The following is a 19642-nucleotide window of genomic DNA, read 5'->3' as shown; positions in this document are numbered from 1 at the left end:
AATAATGAACTTTTCCTTATAAGGACTGGCTTAAAGGGGCGAAGCAAGGCTTTTCATCTTCCCAGTTATCTGTAGAGAACTGTGTAGGGATAAGATGTTATTGAGCTATTAAAGCTCTGACCATGGCAGGAGGGTAACAGCAATAGCCGAGCCTTTAGAATTTCACTGGCTACAGCATTGTCATCCATTACCCTCCAAGGGTATTAGATTGAATAAATCAATCACCACATCTCACGGTCGATTGATTCATCTCAAGCTCTCTGAATAGCTCCCTGAATAATGAACGATAAAAAAGGGATCTTTTATATTTCCATCTATTGCGATAATAAATGGTGTGTATAAATCTATTTATAATGTAATTTACATAAAGGTTATTTTAGTTAAAATTTTTTTAAAAAAAAAGCTATTTCTTCAATAATTTAAATGGCATTGAAGTATTTTCAACCTTACTAAATATTATTTTTTTATGTTTTTTTGTTCCAACCAAAAAACAGCGCCACCATCCAGATGCTAACCATAACCCACTGTAAATTGAAATTCTCTAATTTTTTTATATTTCCTAAACGAAGCAAATTTGCTGCCAGCCAAATCAACAAAAACCCAGCAGATATTTTGATATATCAGAAATAAGATAACACTTTATAGTGTAACAGAAAACATATCTATCAGTGTTAATTATCATCAAGGGTCATAAAAGTATTATAATCATTACAACGGAATAACACTTGAAATTTTGAATATCTGATTCTCTTGTTCCTTAATACATATAATGACAGTGACATTTCGAAAAGGCTACGTAAGTCTATTCTTGCAGTTATTCATATTGCATCGCTCTGATCCAAAATACGCATCGGAAATAAGTCTGAGCATGAAAAACTACTTTCAGCTTCCAAGCATGGAAACGTTTTCTTCCTAGTCAAATGTAGTCTAACGTGTAAAATTTCATTACGGGCATTTATTTCCAGAACATTTTTTTCCTAAAGCTTTTTCATAAGTTTTTAGAAAATTATTATTATTTGCTATTTTTGTGGATATTTTAATATATTTTTACTTATTCCTTTTTTAAATTTGTATAATTAATATCTGATAAAATTATTTAATAAAATTTTATAATAAACTTATACTAAACCCATACACCTTTTATATGCATGTTAAAGAAAAACTTAAATTTCTTGGGAAATGTGAATGAAGATAAGAGGAAGGTGAATCGACCGTGAAAGCGGTGATTAATACCCTTGGAGGGCAATGGATGGCAATGCTGAAGTTCTGAGGCTCGGCTATCTGTTACCATGCTCTTGCCATGACCAGAGCTTTAATAGCTCAATAACACCTTATCCTTACACTGTCCTCTACAGATAACGGGGAAGATGAAAATTGCTGTTACCCTCTTGCCATGACCAGAGCTTTAATAGCTCAATAACACTTTATCCTTGCACTGTCCTCTAGAGATAACGGGGAAGATGAAAAGCATTCTTGCTTCGCCCCTTTAAGCCAGTCCTTATAAGGACTATAAGGAATGATATAGTCCTAAGTCAATCACGTTTTATAGTGAGTCATGATTGCGTATGGTGACGTATGTATAGGCGACGTCATATGTATATATTTTTTTAATTGGTTTCAGATCTTTCCTTATCTCTGTTGTAGTCAAAATGTCTTACTCCAATACTTTGTTTGAAAATATATTATGATATTTAGATCAGTTCCATATATTATTTAGTCTTCTGAAAACAGTATTCACTTCCGAATATTGAACATGGAATATTCCCTCTAATTTTTGTTGGCCCATGTCGCATAGAAACATTTTGTACGCAAGTATCTAGTCTCAGATTTAATATATATGCTAATGTAACATTTCTCATATTAATGTTACACTTTTTTCCCTCTAGCTACAGCTTGTAAAATTGGGAGCACTAAATGAATTAGGTTAAATCCATGCCGCTACAAAAATCCATCACCGCTTGCACGAGTTCAAGTGACTGTACTGTCTAGACAGTAGACGCTCTAAAAACATGCTTCGCAACTTGCTGACTCAGCGTTAGTTTCCCCACACGGCGTATGGGCTAAAATTAACTTATTAAAGTATATTAAGTTGGAATGGATTCGGGTAATATTGGAATGGAGAGATTATGCTTTATCAGGCAATTCGTTTTTATAGTACATTCACCAATTATTCACTGTAAACGTATTGAAGTATTCATACTTTTGCTTGAAAGCAAAAATTTTGTGCGTGCATTTACTAGGCGTGTCCGCGCGCACACATGCGCACAGCTTAGAAGGAACATTGATTAGTAGCACGTTGTTTAGTTAACATAAGCGTTTCTATATTATCATTGCCAATTGGTTTTAATGCAATATTTACATTAGAACCAATATCTTCCTGTCCATACTTAAAGGAAGGTTCTCCAATCGAGTGCAATACGGAGGCGCTAAATTTACAAGCCATTTGGAAAATATTAAAGGAAAATCAATTATACAATTACCGTTGCTTTATTGTTATGTAATAATATTTATATATAATAAAAAAACTTAAATATATTTATTATTAAACAAAAATATAAATAACATAATTACACGTTGTATTGTACATTTCTATACTACACATACATAGCTAAAAGCATATCTAGAAACAGCAAGATTTAATTTTAATCTACATATGTAAAGTCGCGAAATATAACAACATAATATCGAGACTTACGTTAACAAAAAAAGTCTGTATTTGAAAATTATTATTATTGTGTTTTTACTTTGTTTATCAAGCTCTGAAAGCGGTTAATCTCTTTTTGATCATATTTATATAACAATATTCTGTAAGTTCTTTTAATCCGGACATGCATTCTGATATTACGATTTTCTTTGCAAATTTATACGGACGTTCGCTAGCTTTCACCACATTTTCATTTGTCCATGCAGAAACTGGCCGTCCACAGCGTCGTTCATCCTCCAGGGACTCCCTACCCTCTTTAAACGTTGAAAACCAGGAAGAACCCTGCGCGCGGTTCAGGTAGTAATCGCCGTAAACCTTTTCTTAAGTCTTGGTACACTTCTGTATCAGTTTTTCCTAATTTGCACTAAAATTTTATCACATCTCTTTGCTCCATGACACAATTTCTGACATGCTCTACTCACAAACTCTTACTTCATCGGTTGCCGCGCGAAAACCTGCGTCATCCGATTCGAAAGTTTCGCTTGCGATTACAACACACTCTAGCGGACAAAACTATAAACACGTTTGTTACTTTTATTTAAAGGGCTGTCCTGTAAAAAATCAATCTCATTACTTAACGGGCACATTGTGTATGTCGTATGAAAGATGTCAGGGAAATGCTAAACATGGTCATTAAACTTATAATGAATCCTCATCTTCTCTTTGATTTTGCAATGAATAGAAAGAGTTTTTGGTCTACTGATTACCCAGTGTATCTGGTTATACTCATAGACCATTCTCTGTTAATCTAATATCTGGCTTCAGTACGATTATGCAGCTATAAAAATAAAATTAATCTAACATATTTGTAAGATTCTTAATCTGTACTCTCCAAACTACTTGTGATGTTGGTATATAACCAGTGGCGGCTCGTGGCTTGAAATCGTGGGGGTGTTGCAACTTTCGAAATATACATACACACTGTAAGTACAGTGTATAAAAGTTTGGATAAAATATCAAAATTATGGTAAAAATTTAAAAAAAATTAAACATGAAAAAATATTACTGAAATTGTTTATTATCGATAAAATTATACAGTTTGGTATAATTCAAAATTACTTAAAAATAAAATCCATTATCATAACCCGAATTATGTTCTAAAATAAAAACTGTAACAAATGTTATGTCTTTAATTGTAATGTCCAAATATTTAAAGAGACGGAGTAAACACGATAAGCACTACGAACACTCTACTACTGGCGTAAACTGCATATAAACAACAGTGGAACTGCGCGACGGACAGTGCCGCATTACGCGCTAATAGCTCGCATCGCACTATGACGTGCATATGCTTGCGCGCGTAGCAATACGACACTGTGGTAAACGCAGTGCCGCTAGCGCCCTTCGCTCTCCTAAATGCTACAAGATGGATTTTTATTATTTTTTATACAAAATAAGAGAATTGTATAGGATTGTTGTATATAACGTAACGTATATAACGTTATATGCAACAATCCTGTATATAACGTAATAAATAGATCATGTTAGCTCTTTTATCTCATATTCTTGTTCTAGAAAGAGAAGTTTTAGGAGATATAAGTTTTTTTAGTGCAGGACATCTCTTCGCTTCTTGGTGATCACATTGAAACTTGTTTTATTACATTTATACCTATTTTAGGTATTAACAGTAGGGAGTGTTGATTTGGGGAATTTGGTTTTAACGTGGAATAATGTAGCACTCGAAATGGGAAATCCTTTGCATTCGTGTATCTTTAATCACATCTGGTCTTTATTATTGTTTGGACAACTCCAGCTTTAAATCTCAGTTTTCAATAATAACCGAAACCAAAGCCGATTTAAAATATGCATTTTTAAAATGAAATTATTAATACTCTTATCGTAAACACTAATAACAAGGATGGAATTTATATCCGAGTCTATTATTGATACTAAGATTAAATTCACCGACAGAACCTGCTGAAATGCAAACCCAATCAATGAATAAAAGAAGAAGAAAAAAAGATAAAAGAAGCAGTGAAATATACGAAAAGTGAAAGAAAAAAACTATATAAGAATTAAAGCTAATACATCTTTAAAAGCCGTGCAAATGAAAATATAAATTATGCAAGAAATAAAAAACAAAAACGCAAAATACTGTATTATTGCAACATAGAAATGTGCAGTCTTGTGGAAACAACTTCACATAGACACGCTATAGACAACAACTAGGTTTAACGAAAACCCACTCAAACAGAAGTAAAGAAATAAATCAACAAGCCACAGAAGACGATCACAGATAGCTTGAGCAAACTAAGAGAACCAGATCAGTAAAGAATGTAACACGAAACACATATAGAAATAAAAGGAGAAATCTGGTAGCAACTCAATAGAAAAAGCAAAGTAGCCCCAGCACTGTATTACAGAAACTAGTAAATAACATGATTAACAGATCGAAATGTAGGCTGGGTGAAATAATAATGATAAAATAAAATAATAAATTATTACATAAATTAATATTTAATAAAATAAATATAATAATAATGAATATGAAGGAACTGAGGCAGAACCATGTGCGTGTGCTTATTAATATGCAATAATAAGTATCCCCAAGGACAAAAAATTCCTGCAATTAATTACAATTATATACCCTATTAGTATCGAAAATTCGCAATCTGTACTTATAAAACTAAAATTAAATATCTGATGAATGGAGATTTTCTTTTGTATTTCACTGATATTCGATATTTTTTATATATAAAATAGTGTCATCTTTAATTATATATATAATTATTTTTAAAAACTTTATCTTAGTTCAAAATTTAATAAATACCATAAAGTTATATAAATAAGCCATTTATAATTTTACGAAATATTATTATATTAAATGCATAACACGCTTGTTATTGTTATATTTCGGAGAGGATTCGTTCAATCCAATACCCTTGGAGGGTAATGGATGGCAATGCTGTAGCCAATGAAGTTATGACTGAGGTTCGGCTATTGCTGTTATCCTCCTGCCATGATCAGAGCTTTAATAATAGCTCATAACACCTTATCCCTACACTGTCCTCTACAGATAACGGGGAATATGAAAAGCATTCTTGCTTCGCCCCTTTAAGCCAGTCCTTATAAGGATAAGGATTATTGTTATTTCGAATAATGAAATAAATAAAATAAATATATGAATATATAAATCTAAGTGGAATAGTTTTCTGTATTTAAGGGTTTTTTTAATTTGACGTTTTGCAATGGCCGCTGAGTGTATATCTTGAAATTACCTTAAAAAAAGGCTTCTGTTATTTCTTTTCTCATAAGTTGGGGATGATGAAAACTGTTTCAAAGGAGCTATACTTTTTCTCACCGCCTAACAGCTCTTTTGGGTTATTTTTTTTTTTTTTTCTGCTTTTGCTGATGATAAGTGATATTATGGTAGTGGCAGGTTGTATAGATGCAATTAGAGGCATGAATGTATCTCTCTATGTTCAAGTGAAGACAAGGCGATGAAACCGTTAGTTTTACGCGTTTGTACTTCGTTAATGAGAATTCGCTATTCGGAATGACAAAGCCATTAACCGTGTCTTCCTCTCTGGCAGTCAACTGTTTACTTGAAATAAATATCACCGGAACTGACTGCAATCAGAAGAACACTCCAGGGATAGCTGCTAGTCAAGACAGAATTGGGCTGGGATAGAAGAGATGCAAAACATGTCTGTCGCGCACACACACAAAAAAAAAAAAAAAAAGAAAGAAAAAATGCAAGGCGACAAATGAGCATGCAGCAATGAACTGTGACACTAATTTACAAGACTCTCAGAAAGAACAGAGAAGGGATGTGACACCAATCACAACCATTTGTTAATATTTCCCGTCTTTTTTAAAACATACTTACTTACTTGTCACTTTTTCACTAACATTCATTAAGTGTATTAAATTTCAGTGCACAGGTTGGCCGATGCTAACGTTTCGATGCATTTCTGTCGTTCTTCAGAAGACACGGAATTAATCCCAGTGCCGAAAAAAATTGTTATAGCCCACTGGTGTGTATATGCGACACGGATTATTATATGGCAAGGCAATTTTTATAATTAAAAAGAACTAAAGTGCTAATAATTTGAAAATGGAGACTGAAAAGGAGTCGTTATTTTTAGCCCATTGCTGTATAATTCGTTTAATTCTGCTACTGCATGTTAGTTGTTCTTGTCAAGGGTCAATTCATTTCATTCTCTTCGACTCCAAAAAAAAGTTGTAGACACTTCAAGAGAACATAATCCATCACCCAACGTTTTTTTCTTCTTATAATACATGCAGCTTAGTGGTGCGTATCAGCTCTTTTTATAATTTTAATATGATATTATATAGACACACAAAATATTTTATAAAACAGTATACTATAAAATAAATGCGTCATAATATATATACAGGTATCTCTCGATTAACGCGGTTAATTAATTCCTCGATGTTACCGCGTATATCAAAATCAAAACTAATAATCAATGGTAAAAATTACAATTCGTCCATGATCGATTACTGTATTAATCTAATACAGTAACATAAAACGAATTATAAAAATAATTCGTTTTATGTGGTACTCTTTTAGGAAAGATCAAAGATGAGGGCAAAGTAAATGTTTAATAAATACTTACATTATTTACTGCAATTTTTTTTTTTTATCAAAATAAGTTATCAAGAGTCGTTTGAACAGTTTTTCATTTTTTTCTTATCAGCATAAATTCTACGATTACAAGCAAAATGACTCTCCAGACCTCGACAAACAAGCAATAAAACATAAAGAAAAAACACTGCAAATATAATACCTGATGGTACAAATTAAGTGGATATTGAATCCAACACTATTTCATAGCCGAATAGAGAAACTACAAGAGTTTCGTGCCGAATATATAGAAACTAAAAGTTTCGGCGGAGGCAAGCATAAGCAACCTTATGAGCAACTCGTAGTAAAGGTGGGGTAAGCTCCAGATCCCTCTCCTTAGTATTTTCCATAATGTAAAGCACATCTCCTATGATAAATAAGCCTTTGGCTCCCTTTTCAGTAATACATGATGGCTTATTTATTTTCAGTTACACTCTAGAAATTATTGAACAAAGAATAAAAAAAAAACAACTAAACTAAACATATTATACTGACATCGGAAGTCGCGGTATCTCTCAGATACAATTTACTGTCAAATATCACCAACCTTTACATAACATGCGTTAAACCAAACTGACAGCAAAAAAGCAGTGCGGAATATCACTCATAACATATGAATGCACAGCTGCTCATGACCTCCAAGCTACGGAGTTGTGTAAGAATTCTTACACTGGGTTGTGTAAGAATATTTATATTAAACATTTTGCATGTATCTGTCAGATCAGCTGCGAGCTCCGCAGGATTAAAGGCGCGTTAATCAAAACTCTTGCCGCGTATAACCAAAGATTGCCGCAATTAATTTCGCCGCGTTAATTAAATCCTGCGTTAAGCAAGGAATATCTGTGTATATATATATATATATATATATATATAATCAGGGCCATCGCCCCCTGAGGCAAACAATTAAATATTGCTCTTGATGGATTATAAGATAAAAATATACGAAAAACTCTAATTGCTGTTTTATTTTCATTACAAGAGAAACATTAATGCAAAACGATTACATAATAATATTAATTAAATGTTTGCTCTACGGGGATATCGCACAATAAAACTGTTCATAAGCTCTTCTAAATTTAAATTATAAGCTATGTCCGCTTCTATCGATAGAGTTGCTTGACCAACCAATCTTTCTTGGGTCATTGCTGTTCGCAAATCATTTTGAATCAGTTTAAGCTTGGAAAAACTTCTTCCCGCACTTACTACGCTAACAAGAATTGTTAGCGTAGTAAGCGCCATCACTACGCTAACAATTCTTGTTAGCGTAGTGATGGCGCCTATCGCAATATGGCTGAACGAGCGCCCTTATTAAGCCGCGCCATGAGGCAGGCTGCTTCTATGCTAAACCCTGTCGACGGTACTGTATATAATAACATGTCTTCTCTTAAGCTTTTCACGAACTATTGAGGTTCTTTAGCTGTGGACTTCACAACCGCGACCGTCTAGTGGACAAAGTGGTTGGTCCTATGCCTCCCTTTGTGTCCTATGTCTGTAGATGCGTGTTTACAGGACCGGTTTGCCTGTTCTGGTGAACGAAAAACCCGAGTTTCCGGGTGGAAAATACCCTGAATCCGTATGAGACCAGCTAACTCACAACTCTCTATATAAGGACATACGTAATATAATATATTGTGTAAGTTCAAGCCTCTTATCCTTGGCCTTTTGAGTATAAAATGACTGACATTCAGTAGAGAGAGAGAGAGAGAGAGAGAGAGAGAGAGAGAGGAAGATAAAAAGATAGAGTGAAATAGTGATAGAGGAGAGAAAGAGGCCTCAGTTGACCAGTTTTAGGTGTTGACCCACCGGGCACTTCTAAAAAGGTCGTTTGACTTTTCACTCATCAAAGGAAAAGTCCCAAAAAGGAAAAAAAAACAAACTTAATAAGAGTAAACAAATAAAAATATATTAAAAATACAATAAAAACCAGTAGAGATGAAAAACCTAAATAAACGGATAAAAAAAATAAAAACATGTTAACAAATTGGGGAGACCTGGCCCGGGAGATCCTCTCCTAAAAGGGATCAGAACCGCCTCATTTTTTGGCCTTCTCAGTCCAAGTTTGTTCAGGACAACCACCCCTACATTGGAATAAAATGACATTAGACTAAAACGACAATAACGAGATTAACATCTGCGTTCAAAACACCATGCAGTCACTGATGTTAGCCTTCGATTCGCCTCCCCCTCCCCGTGTAATACGGCATATGGTGGGAGGCCTACACCATCTCCTTAGGAACTGTGATTCGCCCAGAGGTACCTTTCCTGCTCCAGAAATCGAGGGAGATAGGCGGAGAAGCAGTCCCTAATACGATGGTAGATCCTGTTTTCCTCAGTGGGGAGCTGCATTTTATGTATCTTCTCTACGGAATACTTTAGAATAGCAGTTCACTAAAATGAACACAAACGAATGAAAACAATACAACGAACCTCATCTTTAATAAAGATATAAAAAATAAAACATGTTCAAATGAAATTATTTATCCTAAACAACTAGAAAATAAGTGTATAATTCTTCATAACCGCTTGAATGAGATGGATGTCGACCCGTTAGGACAGAAAATATCAAGGAACAGTCTTTGAAAGTGCAAGGCGGATATCATGTCCGTCATCCAATCGATTTCTAAACTTTGTTTTCACACTAATGTTGAAAATCCAGATTCGCATAGCAAATGGGAATAAGGCTAAAAGAGCATTATTCATGAAGATTTTGATTAAGGAAATTTTGCTCTGAAGTTCAATGAAACTGGATTTATTGTAACAATATACAACTAAAACGTTCTTTACATCTCCCCTGGACTTTGTTCGTACCTCTCTTGGGGGGGGGGTGCGCCTCTCAGTTTGGGAAATCCTGCTTTAGAACGTTGATGAGGAAATCAGGTATTTTTCTGTTTTTCGTCACTGAGGGGGGAATTACAAGAGCAGAGAAAGTTGACATGGGATCCTAAGCAGTTCACCTAGCCTCCTCTAAATGCGCTGCACGAAGTATGCACGGCATAGTTCGTAAAAGGGGTCATAAGGTCGACGACGATATTGTGATTTTACTGGTTTCACCGAGAGTCAACCGTAAGCGATTTTCCAAGCCAAATTCCGCCTCTAAATTCGTGCCCAGATTAGGCATCTCAAAACCAAAGAAATCGAAAAGTTATCAATACAGCTGCTTTACGTTAAGCTGAAGCACCCGAACCAATCCCATCTGTAACAAATATTTTTAGTGTTTTGCATATTGCATACCATATGCAAGGAAGGATATTTCCTACCTTGCATACAAGGTAGGAAATATCCAATGAAGTATTTAATTAGACTGCCAGGTGGGTGATTTGATGCCAATGCTTCGAACAGTGAAATATAAATATTGCAAGATCGGCAGGACAAGCTCTCCTTGCGCTGGGATGGAGATGGCGAAAAGTAGTCCTGCATACCTCGTGTTTCCTGTGGCTCCAGAAGTGGAGGCGCTGCCTGTAAATAACGTTATGTTGTGCGTCTGTGATGTTTGTTATATTGATTGTGCGTAACAGCATTCCTATTATGATGGTTTTGAGGACTGTCGCTTTACCGTTGAAAGACATAATTTGGTGCAAAAGGAGTGAGTTTGTCACGACAGGAATTGAGTAGTTTTTGTCCTGGTAACACAGGGCTCGCAAGGAGGACAATTCCAAGGAAGAGACACCATATCAACGATATCAAATCATAAGGAGGATTGGCAGGGCCGAATTTTCGAAAACCTTTGATTTTTTTTTGTCTGGGCTACCGCGAAGACCACTGAGCACGCTACACTGTCGCAGTATGCCGAAGAAAATATAAGTGAACCGGACAACAATATCATCAATATACACATTTTTGGTCTGTTGGGAGCCGATAGGTAGCGGTATTCCTCTCACAGCGTGAGACTCGTGAATTCTATTTAAAAAGGTTCGTACTAGAGAGAAAAGAAGGGGATCAGGGGGCAGCCTTGTGGAATTCCTCTGCGTACGGGAATGGGTTCAGAGAGAAACCCATTTTTGGCGATAGATGTTGTTGTTCTGTTGTGGATGCTTTTGATTATTTCCCTTACCCAAGAAGTCACACCCACTTTTCCTTCGCTACGGTGTGGGAAGTTGTGCTTTGCACTATTGAACGCTTTTCCAAATCTACTGACACGAGTGCGAGTGGAAGTTCCTTGTTCGTCACGAGGAGAATAAGATCTCTTATCAGAAATAGGTTGAGTCCCATCGACTTAACCAGAACTCCGTGCACTTGAGTACCGGTAAGCACATTCCCAATTCCCAATTTCAGACGATCACGCACCACTTTTGGGAATAGCTTGTAATTCACATTGGTCAAGGAAATGGGCCTCCAGTTACCCACACCATTCAGGTCTCTTCCCTTTTTGGGGTTAAAATCGTGTACCCACTAACAAAGTCAGCAGGTACGTGTCCAGTAGAGTAAAAATGTATTAAAAATTGAGACCAGAATAGGCAAGATGAAGCTTCAGAGAGACCGATAAAACAATAAAATCCCTGTCCATCCAGGCTGGAGGTTTTCCTGTGTTTTAGTTGTTTGCAAGCCCAAATAACCTCTTCCGATGTTATCGGTCTACCTTCAAGTGTACATGAATGTTCCAGGCGTTGAAGTCGCCTGTCATCCCGGCGTCATCGGAATAGGCTTTCGAATAAGGATGAAAAAAATGCTGCAGGATATCTCCCGTGGTCATGAAAGTTTGACTTGGATTTGCCGAATTGTTTTCTCGACATAGGCTGCTGTGCTCTGCCGATTGTAAATCGCGGCGGAAGTTGTTCCTCCGTAATGCATAAACAACCTGGCTCCGAAATCGAGCTAGTCGACGTTTTTTCTTCGATGCCTCTATCTCGATTTCCAAGCCTTTAATTAGAGGAACCACTGGGAAAATACCGTTTCTCTGGTTCGCTCGGTACCACCCTAATTCTCGGTGCAGATCTCTCATTGTTTTCCTTTGGACACACGCTCTTTCTTTCGAGTAATTCTGCAAGAACGATTTTGCCTCGTTTTTAAAGGTGGCCCATGCGGCTCAGTCCCAGTGAGTGTTCTTCTATTTGTCGCATAACTGTTGGAAATCCTCGTTATGCATTTTCGAGAAGTTGGGAGGAAGTTTCCAAGGTCCTTTGGATGTGTCACCAACCTCGGGTAGTTCTACTGTTAATAGAACCATTTTATGGTCTTTTACGGAACTGCCAACCGCTTTATGCCTCACAGAAATAACTCGTGGCTCTAAGTTTCTGGAGATGTAAAAGCGGTCGAGTCTCGTTGAGACTCTTCTTCGCGACCATGTGGTACCGACTCTGCTTGGATTATGCTCCATCCAGATGTCAATGAGGTCGACATTATCACAGCAGAATTGCAGTTCCTTAGAGCCACCGGTACCAGAATTGTTGTTACTGCCCACTTTGTCATATCGTGCGTCCACAATACAGTTCCAGTACAACTACCCCCGCGATGATATATTGAACCTCGTGAAAATAGGGTTCTGGGGACGTAAAGAACCTAAATCGCTGGCGGGTATTATGAGGGGCAGAGACAGTGAGGGAAGGGATGGTTTTAACCCCAATCTTCTAGTCTAGTCTAGAGAGAGACGTCCTGCAATATCTTTTCGTACATTGAAGAAACCTCTTAGGCCGGCGAACAAGGATTCTCACCTTCCCCTCCCTCGCGCAGCGCTCTTCAAAACACCAGAAGCTTTGCAAAGGGAAGCTTCTGGTAAAGGTTTCAATGTCTCAAAACTGATAAAAAGGAGTCTCCTGCAGAAATAGTAGATGAACCTGATGAAGTAAAAATAGTCTCCAAACAGTGCGCTGTGTAGAGAGAGATCGCAAAATGTTGATATTCAGGCAACGCGAAAAGGGAATTGTTACTCTTGTTAAAAAAGCTCTTTAATCAGAAAGTACTGCATTCGATTCCCATCCATTGTATATTTTATCTCTTTCGACTAAAGAGATAGATAATACGGAAGTGAAGGTTTTTCTTTCCCTATTTTGTGAGTTCAACAAACTTCATCATTGGCCTGTAGAGTAAGATAGGTTGAGAGTCAGCAGATAGTAGGAGAGGAAATAAAGATAGAGTGCATAGTGGTAGAGTAGGTAAAAGAGGCCTCAGCTGACCTGTTTTCGCTGTTCGCCCTCCAGGGGCGTTTCTAAAACGGTCGTTGATTTTTCACTTTAAAAAAAAAAGGAAAAATCCTAAAAAAGAAACATGTAACAAAACAAAGAGAGAATAGATTTGGAGAAGGAATGGAAAGGTAAACTTAGAGGTGGAGGAAGGATCTGGCCCGAGTGATGCAGCTCACAAGGAACTGCACCGCCTTGCTGTAAGCCTTCGCCGCTCGGGTTCTCAGGTCCTCCCCCACCTGTGGGAGCTAAAAACCAGTGAAGCTGAGTACAGAAATCCACAAGGTGGTTAATGTTCCTTGCTTTTGTTTTGGGCTGTTATGATTCTTTTGGCCACCTCACTTCCCTAGGCCATGTCTAGTTTGCAGAGAGCTATGTAGAACGCCGAAGCTGCCTCCTCGTCTATATCCAGGGCTACCTCTACTTGCTCAGGGGTGATTTTACTGATGTCATCAACGAAGAGGTCACCCCATTTTGCACTGACGATGTCGGGTCCATATTTCCCTGTGAGGAGGAGTTCAGGTTCTCCTACTTTATCTATTGCCTCTTTAAACTTTTCTGCCACCCCGGGCATACCTCTAAGGAGATGTTTTAGAGTCTCCCCTGCTTTTGCATGAGGGACTTCTAGGTGTTCGGTTTCAGATACTTTTGCTGTTTTGAGATTTGTCACCTCTTCTTCCTGCAGACTTAATGGCCGTTTGGAAGTTTTGGTGTTCGTCTCCATCTCTACTTCAGCTTCTTCTACTGTATCTGAATTGGCGATGTCTATATTGGCAGTGGTAGCATCTTCTGTTGGGATCGTATTGCTGGTCTCTGCAATTCTGGTAGGTTTCCCTCCCTTACGGGACCTTTTCGTTGTCTTAGACATGGCGGCATGATCAGGAGTGGCCTCAAGAGGCGGAAACTCTTCCTGTGTTGTGACCTTTTCATTAGTTGGTTTTGTTGCTGATGTGATTGCACCACCCATCCTCTCTGCGAGGGTTCTGGATGGGCAGGTGTCGACTTTGTGGTCAGTGACCCCACATTTCAAACAAGCTGCCTCACATTTTTCTTGGTTGTGGCCAATTTTTAGGCAGTTCTGGCATTTTATGCGAGGGCAGTCTGCCCCAAGATGATTGAAGGCACCACATCTAAAGCATTGCTTTTTGACGCCTGGGTAATTTACCATTACCAGGGCAGATCCTATGAGGACAAAGTTAGGAACTTCGGTCCTCATTTCAAGAGAGATGGTTGCCTCCCCTGACTTCCACTCAGGATTGTCTGCGTCATTGTGAACCTGGATTTCCCGTACAACTCCCCACTTAGAGAATACGCTATGGATTATATCGTTGTTCTCTGCATATTCTAGGGGAAATCGTGGTATCTTAAGGGTTCTCAGGAAGTATCAACCATGAAGGGAGATACTTTTACTTTATCACAGTCAAGCCCTTGGAGAAGCTTTTCTCTGGTCTCCATATTTTTGGTCACTACCTGGTATCTTCCTCTCCCATAAGGGGTAAATCCAAAAATGTTCTCTGCGCCGACGCAGTCTATGATAGCTTTCGCCATCGCCCTTGCCGGTATTTTGTGGCGTCAACCTCAATTCCGAGGGTACGCAGCACACGCGACAGAATGGAGGGAATGATCAGATGGGGGGAGCCTAACTATTCCCACCACCAAGTGTTTGATATTTCCCCAGTCCGGGGTTTAGGAAGTTCTGTAAATTTCCGGTTAAATATCGTGAAACCCGATGGGACTCGTACCAATATTAACGGTTAAGAACAGAAACTACACACTTGATCTCAGCCAAAAGGCCGAGAAGCGATCGATTATCACGCTATGTGAAGGGAAACCTGAGCGATTCGTGAGATGAGATAACAGTGTCAATTATATATTAACGAAGTTAAGTCCTTATAAGGACTGGCTTAAAGGGGCGAAGCAATAATGCTTTTTATCTTCCCCGTTATCTGTAGAGGACAGTGTAGGTATAAGGTGTTATTGAGCTATTAAAGCTCTGATCATGGCAGGAGGGTAACAGCAATAGCCGAGCCTCAGTTGGAACTTCATTGGCTACAGCATTGCCATCCATTACCCTCCAAGGGTATTGGATTGAATTAATTCATATATATCTTCTAACGAAGTTAAAAAGAATTCAATTTTCTTTTATAATTATTTCTCTTAAAAATATAATGGTGTCTTGAGAAATTTAAAATATCTTTAAAGTTGCTAAAATAATATTAAAATTAATTTTATTGTAGGAATACTTTATACAATTTAGAAAATAATTTTTAATCGTTTTATTTTTTTTCTTCATTTTAATCAAACATGAAATTATAATAATATTACCTCTTTCTGCTCAATAGGATTTATCTTAATTTCGTTTTGTTTCAAATTTGCACCCTTTATAATAAAAATATTTAAAATTTAAATATATGATAAAATGAATAACAAATAAAATATTAAAATGTCGATTACTGTTGATATTTTAAAGAGAGTTTAATTCTTTTTTCTTTTTTTATAAGCTTAGCTAGTCACACCTCTTTAATTAAATTATGTATGCATATATATATATATATATATATATATATTTTTTTTTTTTTTAAGTTTAAACAAGGCCAGTATAAGGATGAATCCAATACCCTTGGAGGGTAATGGATAGCAATGCTGTAGCTAATGAAGCTCTAACTGAGGCTCGGCTATTGCTGTTACCCTCCTGCCATGATCAGAGCTTTAATAATAGCTCAATAACCTTATCCCTACACTGTCCGCTACAGATAACGGGGAATATGAAAAGCATTCTTGCTTCGCCCCTTTAAGCCAGTCCTTATAAGGAAGGCCAGTATATGATGGGGTTGGGAATGATCCATCGACCGTGAGATGCGGTGATTGATTCATTCAATCCAATACTCTTGGAGGGTAATGGATGGCAATGCTGTAGCCAATGAAGTTCTAACTGAGGCTCGGCTATTGCTGTTACTTTCCTGCCATGATCAGAGCTTTAATAGCTCAATAACACCTTATCCCTACACTGTCCTCTACAGATAACGGGGAAGATGAAAAGCATTCTTGCTTCGCCCCTTTAAGCCAGTCCTTATAAGGAAGGCCAGTATATGGCTGAGGATTTAGAGTGAATCAATCGACCGTGAGATGAGGTGATTGATTTTATATGAGATGCCCATATAGGGTAACGGATGGCAATGCTGAACCAATGAAGTTTAACTGAGGTTCGGCTGTTGCTGTTATCCTGGGTTAATGAGTTCGCTCTCTTAGGTTTTGCCCTAAGGGAGCAAATTGAGTCACCGGGGAAAGTGTTCTCCGGCACGGCCCGCTGAGGGGTACTTGCCGGTGAATTATTTTCTTCGGAATGAGCGGTTCTGCTCGGTGGTCGAGTTTCACTGAGTAGAACCAACGCGGAGATTTGGACGGTCTTTCGCCCACGAATGAGTGGCCTAGAGATCGTCCGATATTTTTGAGATATCACCTTTACTTAAACATTCGGTGATTGATTCATTCAATCCAATACCCTTGGAGGATAATGGATGGCAATGCTGTAGTCAATGAAGTTCTAACTGAGGCTCGGCTATTGCTGTTATCCTCCTGCCATGATCAGAGCTTTAATTGGTCAATAACACCTTATCCCTACACTGTCCTCTACAGATAACGGGGAAGATGAAAAGCATTCTTGCTTCGCCCCTTTAAGCCAGTCCTTATAAGGACTATGCCAGTGTAATGTCAATTAATGCATTATGTTTATTGCTTTTCTTAGGCTTCTTACTTGCTCTGGGAAGTACAAATTGACTATTTAAAAATATAAAAGAAATAAAACGGTGGATAATCACAGGACAATCTTTAAACTTCCTATTTGCTACGTCTGGCAAAGTAATATTGTAGTGTTCGATTCAGAGATGCTGTTTTTAGTGCGCCCTCTTGTGAGAGAAACTTTAGTAAAGCAACACGCAAAAAAAACCGCACAGAACTAGTTGTATCAAACGCTTTCTTTTGCATTCTTCGTATTAATATTTTATTTGTGGCGTCGGGTGGTTTAGTAGCTTTTTAATAGCATTTAATAAAATATGCCATATTACAATTTATTATAATCAAATTTCATTCAGTATCAATACGGATATTAAAGGATTTCAAGTGGATATTTTTTCAAATGACAATCTGCTAACACCCATTTTTGTCATCGAAAGGGTCTTCTTCCTGAAGAACGTCTGTTAATTTTTCATAACCACTGATTAAACTTAAATCTCTTTCTTCGTCTCCATACGAGGCCATTATAACAATATTTAATCAACCTAACTCTAGATTCCCACCCACACGTTGCCCCTCCACTTTATCAACATCCGCCCCTTTGCAAACCATTACTTTCAAGCTATTATTAGTAGACGGAGTAATGCAAAAGTTGTTATCGCCCAATTTATCTAAACAGCCTCGCTTGCTAGCTTTTAAAATCATTAGCACCTTAATTTGTCTCTTTTTGAAATTCCTATGAGACATAATTATTAATAAATCTTTCAAACAGGTATATTGTTTGAAATTTGATACTTTTCGCCCCCTCCCCCCTTAGACCCCCTCAGGAACCGGTAGATACATTAAGAATCACACTGACATCTACTGTTTCCAACAGATAATGCCTATCGTGTGTTTGATCACCTAGCTACTTCCACTTTATCATTCCGAAATATTTAAAAATCCGTATTCCCTTGCGAGCATTTAGAAGTGTTTCTAGTACCAATCTTTGCATAATCTTACCGTTCGAATTGTGCGAGAGAATTCCCAGGTGTGAATAATTTAACAAAGTTTTTAACCACAAAAAAATTAATGGAAAAGTGCAAGAAAAATATATGTACGAGCGATATTTTTAATCGCGTGATGTTTTATGGCCCTCAACTAATAAATTAGCTGGGCAGAAAGACATTCATTAGCTAATTAAACTCACACGAAGAAGCAGAATCTTTTTAAAATCTATAACAACAAGAAAAAAAGAAGTTTTGTCTGCTATCTTCGATATGAAGTAAACTAAATTACGCCTACATCTTTTGTAGTGGATAAACAACACCTCTAAAAAATGTAATTAAGCAACTATTGGATTTCTTTCACACTAAAAGATGTTTACTTAGATATCTTATTATCAAAATAAACAATACAGAAACCGAAAGATAAATTTCCATATTGTTCACCAATGGCGCCATCTACCGGTTATGTGTCATAACATACATCATTTCTAGAATAATCTAAACACACGCATTTTGACAACTAGTTTCAACAGACTAAAGTACTTGGCTGCCGTTACCCATTAGTTTACTGACTGAATCAAACTTCGTGCATTTCCAAAAATGTTATTCATTTCCTTGATTTGTATACGTGAGAGAGATACCAGATGCGTCTTCTTGTAGTAGGAATTTATTTATGCGTTTAGTAAACAGAGAAATATGGGAGTGGAACTCGAATGTGAGATGATAGCGTTATAAATAGCTATACAGTAGCGAAGTAACTCGCTATGGTGCTGTCGAAAATGTGGCCATTATCATTTCTTCTTTAACAGTCTAATATTTACAACGTACGTCAAGTTTCTTAAACAAAATTATTGGTTATTCTTGGTGTTGGGTATGTCAAGAGGCAGTGCTAACTACAACTAAGATAGATGAACCTCTATGGGATAAGATACGAGGGGGGGGGATATGTCATGCCACAACTTGTTTTGATGGGGTAACAAGATAGCGTACATATTTATACGTGTCTTCTCTTTCCTGTCAAATGCTTCATGCGTTGTATTAAAGATGCTTAGCAGTGTAGCTTGTTTTACTGCCCCCCCCCCCCCTTCTAGTTCGGAATATAGAATAGAAGTGAGAACCATATTTTAAAAATAAAATGCTGTCATATGCAGCGAGAGAAGCTGTCTAAATATGACTGATTCTTATAATCTATTCAGCACTATGTGCGCAAATTGATATGATAATGGACTTCCTTGTTTCCTTTTACAGTAATCATACAAAACATGATGCACCCACGTCGATTTTGAACATTCGCAAGACGTTAGAGAGATAGCAGAATAGACTCTTGGAATATTTAGTGACTGTCAGGATAAGCTCAAATAAATATCGTTCCAACTTCGATAGATCTAAAGAGATATCTTTCAACGTGAAACTAATCACAAAAATCCTTTAAAAAAAGCTATATTCGCGGTTGCTATATACTAGTTAAGTGAACGAACATTGTCCACTATTGAATTTATATAAATATATATAC

The 19642-nt window shown here is 37.2% G+C and overlaps 1 pseudogene; it reads right to left on the bottom strand.

Moving 5' to 3' along the window:
* Nucleotides 1-15099: 15099 nt before the first annotated feature.
* On the bottom strand, nt 15100-15216 carry LOC150095137 (U2 spliceosomal RNA; annotated as a pseudogene).
* Between the last annotated feature and the right edge of the window lie 4426 nt (nt 15217-19642).

This window comes from Typopeltis vanoorti, chromosome 21 (genome assembly GCF_054136105.1).
Source record: "Typopeltis vanoorti isolate ZY-2024b chromosome 21, IOZ_Tvanoo_1.0, whole genome shotgun sequence".
In the NCBI taxonomy this organism is placed as follows: Eukaryota; Metazoa; Arthropoda; class Arachnida; order Uropygi; family Thelyphonidae; genus Typopeltis; species Typopeltis vanoorti.
This window is presented reverse-complemented; position numbering and strand designations above follow the sequence as displayed.